We start from the raw sequence: 11972 nt of genomic DNA, 5'->3' as shown, positions 1-11972 counted from the left end.
TCATACATCCAAAAAAATTTCCCAAAAACTACTAATAGTTATTTTATACCCATTCATTCCGGTTTGTATAAAAGGAAAATATTAGTCCTCATAGATCAAAAAAGTTCCCAAAAATTTTATACCAATTCTGGTTTGGATATACAAACTATTGTTCAATTAGCGAATTTGAGTTAGTGCGGTTTCAAAAGTCTAAAATTTTTCATTGCAAAAATGATTTTGGGGGAAACATTGGTCCTCATACATCCATAATAAGTTCAAAACAAAGCACTAATAGTTATTTTTTGGATATATAAAGTATTATTCAAATCCTTTGTACGTGAAGAAATATTTCATTTTATAAGATATATTCATTAAGTGTTCTTTTTTTCCTTTTTTCTATAACACCCAAATTTTCTATTCGTATTTAAGTTTTTTCTTATCCGTACATTTTTCATTTCTTAATATAAACAACTGTTAAAAGAAATATTATTTCCATTTGGATTTTAGTTACTTCATTCTCTCCCAATCTATATGCACTATAACTGATCGAGACACTATATGCACTATAACTGATCGAGACACTATATTCAAAAAGTGCTAACTCAGCTTATTTAGTGAGCTTGAACTACTGGAATATAGTGTCTAGTTATATAATTTATGATTTTAACAATTTAGATTTGGTTTCACAAGAACTGTCACGTCTGTTTTACATGTGGCTGTTTACATTTTCAAAAGGCAATTTTACAATTATTTTACTTATACTAAGTTTACACAGCACATGTAATTTTAGTAGGTCATGTAAATATTATGTCTTGTTAGTTAGAGAAAAAAAAATAACTTATACCATAGCATCCACTACCCTGTTTTTGCATGGTCCGTTGGTTGACATGGTATAAGCCGGATATCGCCAATTGATATCCGAATAGGCGAATCACAAAAGTTTTTCTTATATTTATACCACTGGAGGGACTCGTAAGTATCGCAGTAGTTTAACAATAAAGTTATGTTAATGTAAATTATAAAGTATAGGATTAAAATTATTGTTTGTTCAATATTTATGGATATTTTACAATGTTTTCTTCTTGGTAAAAATATAAACAGTAATACATTTGTTTTTAATATTTTACATGTTTTACAGTATTAAGATTATTTTACATTTTCTTGTTTTTTTAAATATACAAAAATAAATTATTTGTTTTTAATTTTAATAGATTTTTTACAATATAGATGTTTTTCTTTTTTGTTTTTGGTACAATAATAAATTATATATTTATTTTTCATTTATTTTGTTCTTAAATCTTTATTCAAACTTCTTATTTGATTAAACTTAGTGTTTTATTGCTATAACTTTGTTTTAATTTTTTTTAAATGTATTTATACAAAAATAATATTTAATTTCTTACTTTATATTATTTATAACTTTATATAGAGTTAAATTTTTATCTTGCAGAAAAAATTGGTTATAATGAAAAATTTAATGTTTGAGTACGTGTTTGTTTAAGTCAATGTATGTGTATTTTGCATCAAAAGGTCTTGTGTTTTATGAATAATATTAACTAAACCCAGTCAAAGCGCTGTATTTGACTAAACCGGATCTAAAATGCCATTCACCTATAGTTCAGTTTATTATTACCACTTCGAATATTTATAGAATTTTACATTTTAAAATAATCTTTAAAAAATCTGTGATCACTCATATTTCCACCAAAAATTTAAGAACATAGTGAAGTTTTTTTTTAAAATATCCATTTAAATTGAATTGACCAAGCTATTTCGTGTCTAGATTAAATACATTTTTATTATGCTAAAAGTCAAATTGTTATCATGATAATTTAGCAGTTACAAACACCATTTATTAGCGTTATGCATCGTTATGACATTGTTTTCTAATCAATTGTTTATACAACATTGTCTTGATAACAAACGTCTTTGTATTGTAAAATTTGCATAGAATTTTGTTTTTGCTCTGATAGATATTTGTCAAATATAGACACGGAGTTATGGATATTTCCTGAGGAATAATAACATCTGTACATGTCATTCAGTATGTAATAGACCAGTGAAAATCATTACTTCAAGAATGAATAATCATTTGTTTGGTTCAACTATAATCTTACGTTTCTAAGCTGGTTACATGTGTAACCGTCACTACCCTATTAGAAGGTGCAACCCCGTTACACTTTACGGAACCGTGCCATCAAAAGCTAGGGGTTATTAGTCACCAAGGGTAGTAACATTTTCTGAGTCCGATCTTACAGTAAGTTGAAACAAATGTAAATGATTGTACAATACATATTTGAAATCAAATATGTGTTTGTTCATTCCTAAAGCAGATTCTCACTAGCTATTATACAAATGATTGATGGTACAGAAACATCAGTTAGATTGAAAGAAAAATTATTTTAAATGTGTAAAAACATAATATGAAATGCAAAAAATTAAATATATTGGAAAACAAGTCATTGGGTTAAGGGTATATCCTGAGCAATAATAATATCTGTACATGTCATTCAGTATGTAATAGACCAGTGGAAATCATAGCTTCAAGAATGAATAATCATTTGTTTGGTTCAACTATAATCTTACGTTTCTAAGCTGGTTACATGTGTAACCGTCACTACCCTATTAGAAGGTGCAACCCCGTTACACTTTACGGAACCGTGCCATCAAAAGCTAGGGGTTATTAGTCACCAAGGGTAGTAACATTTTCTGAGTCCGATCTTACAGAAAGTTGAAACCAAAGATAAATGATTGTACAATACATATTTGAAATCAAATATGTGTTTGTTCATTCCTAAAGCAAATTCTCACTGGGTATGATACAAATGATTGGTACAGAAACATAATTTTTGACAATGACATAATCCATAACTACTCTAAAGAAAATTTATTTTATTTCGGGGGTAATAATACGCAGTAAAGAAATTTACTTTTATTTGAAATTACGAGCGAATTCACTATGAATTATTGAAATATGATATTATCGAGTCCTAGCTTAATTATATAAACTATCTGTCCAGTCACGATCTACTGTTCTTATTTTAAAACAAATTTGCACTCACCCAGATATTTCAGCCACTTTAATGTTGATGTTGTTGAAGCAGCGATACGTACAAAGTCTGTGTGGTTGAGTTGACAATCCTTAGTCGTTTTCGTTGAACTCCAAGTCGTTCCGGTGCGAAAAACCGATGGTAGTGGGAACGTATTTGTTGCTGTTGCATAGTTGTTGATATCTGAAAAAGTAAAGGACTTTAGTATATGTTCTAATTTTACAAAATTAAAATTTATTTTGTATTTTTATATATGCCAATTACTCTAAATATATTTTGATTTGGCATCAGAGTGGTTTATTCGAATTGGTACTTCCTTCCCTCCCAAGCACAGATGAATTCTAAGGAACCTGTAGGGAAAATAATGCATTAAAATTTGTATCTAGTTTAAGTTGATAGTAAAATTTCAAGACTGTATTTCTGTACATTGCCGTTTTGGAATTAACGACAGATACCTCAAAATAAGACTCAAAACTATTATTTTATCAAGCATAAAGATACCAACAACACAGTAAAATGCGTAAAACAATCATGTTTCCAAATTAAGTTTTCTTTAAAATTTTAATCTATAGAATTTTGTATATGAAATCTAATATCAATTATTTTTATAACAATGACCTAAGGGAATAAAATTGATTGAGATCTAAAACATAGGACAAACATTTTAGAAAATTTGAAATCTTTTGTATATAGTTTCAATTCTAAATAAGCAATTCTCTTTTATCCACATACATATAATACAAACAAATATAGAAACATAACAATAATATGTACTTGCAAATTTTTTCTTATGTGGACGCTTGTAAAAAATTAATAGGTTCCATATTCAAAGTGTTAGAATTCGTAGCTAATAAATTTAAATACACAAATATTTTTTTTCTCCAGGCGTTTGTGAAAAACTATACAATTCTAATTGGCCAGCTGTATAAAATTTTGTGATGTTTGCTACGACAGATAGACTATGAAGCTGGACGTTTAGTTGGAGGTAACTTTAACAAAATACTGAATGTTATTTCCTATACATATTTATAAACCAATTTTTTTGTTGCATGATCACCGAAACTTTAACAATATTTCTTATAAACTAGTAGAATCGCCAGTCGACAGTTTTAAGTTTATATAAACAACAAGATGAAATTATACAATTTCGTAAAGTAATTAAAAAACGATAGGGCAAATACAAAATTTGTATACATTGACAAAGGAATTATAAAAAATTAATAAGAATGCGGCATAGCTTTTTGGATTATTTGGTATCAATATAAAATGGAGAAAAAAAGGAAATAACTAAAGAAAATAAATCCCGTCTATTATCCGATTTATTTTTCAATAGTTCAAAAATGCAAAAGATTTGAGATTCTTCGAATGTAACAAACTTTCTAATCGTCAATTCTTTTTAACTTTGAATTAATACTCAATGATTTGTAACAATTATTACGAATTCTGCACAATGTTAAAAAAAGTCAGAGTTCATTTAAAAATGTATTTTCAATAAGTCTTATATTGTTTAATGGATACTTGCTATTTATACTGGCAATTGTTAGAAAGTTAAAATTAATATATAAATTTTACTTGAGTAATTAAAAAAATGCTCGGGTAAATATATATTTGGACTTGATACAAACTGAAGAACAGAAAAGTAGTGATTTAAGATCATTAATAAGAAGATTACTAGAAGCAAGCTTTACACTTTTTGTATTCGTTATCCAGTCTAATATAATTTTTCAATAATATAAAAGTTATAAGATTCTTCGAATGTCGTCGATTTTTTCATTATAAAATTTGCCATAGTTAAAAAATCTTAAGAATTTTCTAATAATTTTATATGTGATCACATATTTATAACTTTAAATTAATAAAAAATTAAAAATCTAAAGATATTTCTAATAACTCTGTATATAAATATATGTGCCTATGTATTTTAAACCATTAACTAATAATTGAAAGGTGTTGCATTAACATGATAAGCCAATCAATTTCGAAACTGCATTTGTGTTCGAGAAGCATTATCATACATATAATACATACCAGCCAAAAATATTTCCATAACATTTTAATATATTTACTTTATATAGGGACAAATACCATAGTTGTACATATTTTATATAATTTTAGAAGTTTTCAAAACTTTAAAATCGTTTTTTCAACATATATTGTGATATACAGAGTTCCTGCAATAAGTTCATCAATTATTAATTACAATGCATAATAATTATTACAAATTCTGCACAAGGTTCAAAAAGTCAAAGTACATTTAAAAATTTTTATTCGATAACATTTCTGTTCTTCGATAACTACTTGAAACATCTTTAGACACAAGTCTTAGATAATAAAAAATGTTAAGAAATCACAAGGATAAAAAAAAATATTTTACAATTGTTTATTTATTAGCGAAATAAAATATTGAGAAGCAAATGATTTGCAGACTATAATCAAATTTATATGGATATGTGTGTAAGTAAATTTAATGGACATTAAAATATAAACTTAATAGATGGATAATCAGATTTCTCGGGTTTAAATTTCAATTCATACACAAATATTTTATATATTTTGTTGAACCTTGTCTTAAATATACGATGAATGGATTTGCAACATCAATGAATTAAATTTTGTTATTTTTTTTCTTCTTTACATAATATTATTGTTTGGGAGAGGATATAATGCTATTACAACAGGGACGATAGATAATGTTCGTAAAGTAAATATAAATATCGCTTTGAACTACTCAACCATTTTCATTTGTTCTTCAAATACTTTCGATTACAATTTTTAAATTTATATTTTTGGAAAATTGTTACTGCATATTACTTTAATTTCGAATTACATCTAGCTTCAATCTATGTAAATAATAACGTAATATTTGTTTGTAATCGATAAACTTAAGAATATCAGCACCGAATGGGACAAAATTTCAAATTGCGTTGCAGTATTACATTTTTATTAATTACACGTAAACCGCCGAAATTATTATTGTAACATTTAAACATTATATAGATCTTTACGTGGATATTCCACATGAGTCTGAAATGCGGACCGGGCACCACTAGTAACTTAAAAAAATTGCAGAGTTTGTATTGACATTGATGAATTGAACAGATGTGTCAAGGCTGCACGTCAATCCAGGGAGAAATTCGATTTTATTTTATACGCGTTCGCATACCATACGTACTATAAAATCTTATAATATCGAATGTATAAAAGGCATTCAAATATAACTTTCTAGTTTGATATTTCTTATTAAAAGACTAATTATGATCTTAGGAATAAATTTTTTCAACTTGTTGCTTAAGAGAATAATTGAACTTAGTTCTGAAGTTTTTATAAATCAAGAATTTTGTGTTTCTACACCGCCGCACATTTGTTTTATTAAAGTTTTGTAAAACAATGAATTCTTGTATGAAGATAAATTAATAACAGTTTAAAATGAGTTATAAGACTTAAGAAAAGGAATAAAAAACGCATATTATACGGACGTAAAATAGTACACATTTTGTATTTGAATTCATTTAACTTTAGATCCAAATTTATATTTACAAAAGTAAATAACTTCATATAACAGCAAAGTTAGTCAAATATTAGCATCCGGAGAATTCAATGATGGGACTATAACAATAAAGTCGTTGATACATTCAACTTGTATTTGCAGAAGGACAAAAATTAAATACTGCTTTTTCAGAATTTAGTTGATTGATTTAACTTTTTTTAAGATGATATAATTAATTAACATACATTTTTTCATTCGCTGACTGCACGATTTTTTCTAGAAACTTTCAGCTACATGCTACAACTTCAATAAAAAATTACAATAGAGAATCGAAAGGCAGAGAGGAAAAAATTATTTCTCTGACTGGTTTTGTTTGTTTTTTATACATATGCATACATACGAACAAGTTAAAGAAAGAGTATAAAAAAGCTCACTATTTTTTAAATAACTTTCAAAAATAACGCCGGATTTGAAAAATAAAACCTTGTATATAAAATATGTAGGTGTTAATATGTTTCTCATCTAATATGAAACTAAATTTTGATTAATTAAATAGACGTGGAAACATTGATTTCAGTTTTAACGTTTAGAGCAAAAATTCATTTGTATACATTTTTCAGACACAATTTTGGAAATAGAAAATCTGTACGAAATAATATATTTTCTAATACTTAGTTCAAAAAAATTAGTATTGTTTTATTTGCAACTTTGTTGGAAGACTATAATGAGTAAACCTTTAATGGTACCAAAATATTGTTACACATTTTTGATAACGTATGCAAATACAATTTTTTGCATCGTTAGAATCTTATTAAACTTCCCTTTAATTGCAACTTTGTTGGAAGATTATACTTGTTTTAAACCGTTAACGGCAGGTAAATATTCTTTGCCTCCACTTTACGTGTTGTGAATTAACAACATATATTTTATGATCGTCAACATAAGCACTACGTGCCCCTGACATCATTACTTCTACGATGTAAATGATAAATAAATGCAAAGGGATTTACGTATCATTAAAATTTTGAAATAAATTTTGCTTTATTTGTGCATAAGCATCTGATATGCTGTTAACTATACTTTGATTAGTCTTGTAGAGTCTTTATATTGATCTTAATCTTTTCATTTGCAGTGAGTTTCTGTTATGCATAGTTATTGATGTATTCTGAGCAATATTGAAATATATACATATCTTTCAGTAATTTCATATACCAGTAAATACATAGCTTTTAGAATGAGTAATCATTTATTTGGTTCAACTAAAAACTTACGTTTCTAAGCTGGTTACATGTGTAACCGTCACTACCCTATTATAAGGTGCAACCCCATTACACTTTACGGAACCGTGCCATCAAAAGCTAGGGGTTATTAGTCACCAAGGGTAGTAACATATTCTGAGTCCGATCTTACAGTTAGTTGAAACCAAAGATAAATGATTGTAGAATACATAATTGAAATCAAACATGTATTTGTTCATTAAAAAAGCAGATTCTCACGGTCTATGATACAAATGATTGATGGTACTGAATCGTCTGTTCTACCATAATATAATAAATAACTACGCTAAACACAATTCGTTTTAATTCAGGGGTAAAAACAAGTAGTTTAGGGCCTTGTATTATATTAATGTAAACAAAACTTTGTTGTTACCACCGAATTCTGTATTAATTATGATATTATTAAGATATATAATTAAAATATTTTTTAAACTATCAGTCCAGTCACGATCTACTGTTCTTATTATTTTTATTATTAATTTTAATTTTATTTTTCACTCACCCAGATATATCAGCTACTACATTTGTCGCTGTCGCCGTAGTTGTTATAATCTGAAACAAACAAACGACTTTAGTATATATTCATTATTTGGTATCATAGTGGTGTATTCCTTACGAGTTTTCTTTTCAAGAACAACTGAATTCCAAGGAACCTGCAAGAAAATGAGTTCATTAGTATTTTTATTTAATTTGTCCTACAGACGGCGTCGAAGTTTTAATTTTCTGTCAGTAACACCTAAACCCCTAAAAAAATATAGGTTCTTATGTAAAAAATTAACATGTTCATCAAGGCCCAGCAACGCAGTCTGGGCACCACTAGTATGTAATATAAGACATTATGGATTAATTCACAACTTTTTAGATATATCGGCAACCATAAAGCTTAAACACCTTTTAATGAATTGCGAATTAAAATTTATGCAGTTTTAAAATTTTAAAATTTTTCTTTGCAAAACTTATTTTGAGGAAAATGATAAACCACTTGTACAAAAGAAAAATTAATAAGGTTTTAACAAATTTACTACATCTGATTTTTTAGTTATTCCAATTAAAATATAAAGTGTTGTTCAAATGTTTTGTAGTTGTTCAGTGGTTTTGTATTGATGGCCTTAAATTTTTGTAATTTGTATTACTCAATCAGTTCTTAATTTTTGTTATAATTATTAATTTTGTTTTGAAAAAATCATTGTATAGTAGAAATTTGTAACATAGGCTAGTTTATTGAATATTGTTAAAAAAAAATAAATTAAAATATTACCTAATTTTTTACTTTAAAGGCGTACTTTTGCTGTAGTATGCAGACGCACTATGTCACAAAACAATAAAAATATATAAAAAAGTCCATACAATTTGCAAGTATAAAGGCATTAATTATTAATGTATGAAGACTGTTATCAAACAGTTGAAATACTTATTATACTTTTGTTTGTACAGTCTTCAGTTAAGTAAGTAATCATGGAATTCTTTTTTAAAATAAATAAAAACAAGTAAATATTGACAATAAACTGATTTTTATTAAGATGGAAAATATAGAAAATAGCATAAATCATGAACCGAGTAAAGTAATTTTGGTTCTAATACAACTTGTAAACGCTGAATTGCATTACTACACGGCTATTTAAGTCGTTGGGGCAGGGTCTAACATTGTCTTATCCTCAAAAAATGTTGTAAATTGATTTTTGGTCCTATAAAACTTATTTATGTTAGATTTCATCACTATTAAAATATGTACCAGTATTTTAAAACAGTTATAAGCGTTAGAGTAATTTTTACAAGGGTTCATTATATGGGAGCTATGGTCAAATATGGACCCATACTCAAAAAATTTAGTGTAGCGATTTATGTTCATTATTTATTTTTATTTATGTATTTAACAATATTCAATAACCCAGCCTATAGGCCATAAGCGGTTATAAATTTCTACTTTACAATAATTCTTCCAACACAAAAAAATAATTATATAAAAATAAAATTAAAACTAAATTATTTAAAAAGATAATATACTATATAAATAACGATAGGACAATTAAATTGCATTGATCATAAATAAATTCCTACATAATTTGCAATCAATCAAATGTAATTCAAAGAAGCAAAACTGGTTAAAATAAAGAAAAGAATATGTAGAAGTCATAAAAAATCCCATTAAAGTTTTGTTTATAAAGAAGTTCAAAGATTTAATGATTTGTTAAATGTATTCATGAGCGTTACAATAATTTTTTGAAGGGGATCTTATATGGCGGCTATGATCAAATAAAGTCCGATGTCTGTCATTTTATGCTATATAATTTTACCATACAAAAAAATAACTTGCTCCAAATTATGTCACGATTACTTGCTACTCAACATGTTTATTTCCGTCTGATCTCTTTTCCAAGGACCTACTTATGTGGGAAATATGAGAAATCGTAGACCTAAACTCTCTAAATTACGTCCGAAAGACACAGAAAAACAGTTGTGTCAAATTATCTTTAAAATAGAATCTGCACGTAATTAAAAAGTTATGAGAAAATTTGCAAAATGTTAGAAGTGCAGCAAAAATTTTTAATTCAGAAAAAGAAAACATACTAAGTCCTTAAAAACCGCCATATGTATTCAACAGTATTATTTTTAACTTGCTTCACAACCGATATTATAAACGGAGAAAACTAAGAAGAAATAACGTTAAGAGATGATGAAGAAAAACGAAGACTATGCTAGAAATTCTAACAGAAAATAACATTTTTGTTTCATAAGTTGAATATAATAAAAACAATTAGTTTCCAATAGACTAATGACTTTATTTATAAAAAAACTGACTACTAACTAAAAAGCTGCTATCTTTTCTTTACGAGAATTTATACACAAAAAATAGTAGCAAGGTAGTCAGCATCTCGTTTTTCGTTATTTAAAGGCTGTAATGTTCCTCTTATATCTGACATTGGAACTACTTATGTACATATTTTATATACAATCATGTTAATGGATTTAAAAGGTATTGTCTTTTTGGAATGCGATTTCCTTCTTTTTTTACATATTGATGAAATAAACAATGTGTGAAACATCATCTGTTACAACTAAATAGACAATATAATCCAGAGACTACACGATAATACACTAAACATTATACTAACATACAAACTTGTATATGGGCTAGCCAATAGTATAGTCAACAGACTCTTAAGTTTTGATTGGAATTTCCTTCTTTTACAAGGGAAAAGAATAGATAAAACATTAGCTGTTGCAACATAGACAAGATAGTCCAGAAACTAAATAGAATAAATGAGTATACCAGTTTATATTGTAGTTCATAGTCTAGTCTGTAGTCTAATCTATGGGTATGTTGATACAATTAATTAAAATTTCAATGCTTGATCCAAAATTTCTTTCCTTATGAACAATATTATTAAAAAGAATACAAAACTTACATTATTTGTCGCATATTGTTAAGAATCACCAGCTACCACGATGCTGCCGTTTGTTGCATTAGAAAAAATCACTCAACACTTTATCATAAAGTATATTAACGTATATCAATGAATGGATATTAGCAGTTAAATAATTGAATTAAAAAAATCATGTCCTCTGCATTAGCCGCATTAAAACAATATCATTGCACTTTTTATTTTTCTTTTTAAACGTCTTTCTCGATACTTCTGTTTTTAAGCCACTGATTTATATTTTTTCTAATAACGCAATTCTAATTGCAAACAGTTACACGCCGCGCGATAACAAAAACAACATCTTATAAATTTAATAAATTAAAAAAAATCCATTTACTGATTTGCTTTATATTTTTAACAAAAAATGTTTGAATGTTAATTGCGTTTCGGTGATATACATACACTTTGATAATACCGTTTTAATTAGTGTTGTAAAACGTTCTTTTTTACTTATTAGTGTTGCTAAATGTAGAGAATATAAAAGCACATAGAGAGTGTAAAAACGTTGACTTTTGAATTTTGAAAAGTCGTCTCTTTGACTTTTATTTTTGGAAAATGAAAACTTTTCGAACTGTTTCTTATAAAAAATATAATACTTTCAGGCTTATAAAGAAAAAAATATTTTAAAATTTTTGCAATAAAAATGGAAATATTATTAAACTTTTATTTAAAATTTTAGACATATTTTGTTTTTATATAGGTTTATACAGTTTTTACTATATGGTAAAGTTATTTAATTTTAGAGCGAATTCATAAA

General features: G+C 26.7%; 1 long non-coding RNA gene across 1 annotated transcript; it reads right to left on the bottom strand.

Annotated features, from left to right (window-relative positions):
* Nucleotides 1-2327: 2327 nt before the first annotated feature.
* Nucleotides 2328-8367, bottom strand: LOC124420313. The gene is made up of 3 exons (XR_006941108.1): nucleotides 8296-8367; nucleotides 3294-3379; nucleotides 2328-3212 (listed from the first exon to the last, which is right to left on the bottom strand). It is a non-coding gene; the product is annotated as an uncharacterized LOC124420313 (long non-coding RNA).
* Nucleotides 8368-11972: the final 3605 nt, after the last annotated feature.

This window comes from Lucilia cuprina, chromosome 5 (genome assembly GCF_022045245.1).
Source record: "Lucilia cuprina isolate Lc7/37 chromosome 5, ASM2204524v1, whole genome shotgun sequence".
Lineage (NCBI taxonomy): Eukaryota > Metazoa > Arthropoda > Insecta > Diptera > Calliphoridae > Lucilia > Lucilia cuprina.
The sequence above is the reverse complement of the archived record's forward strand: the minus strand, read 5'-3'. Positions and strand labels throughout refer to the sequence as shown.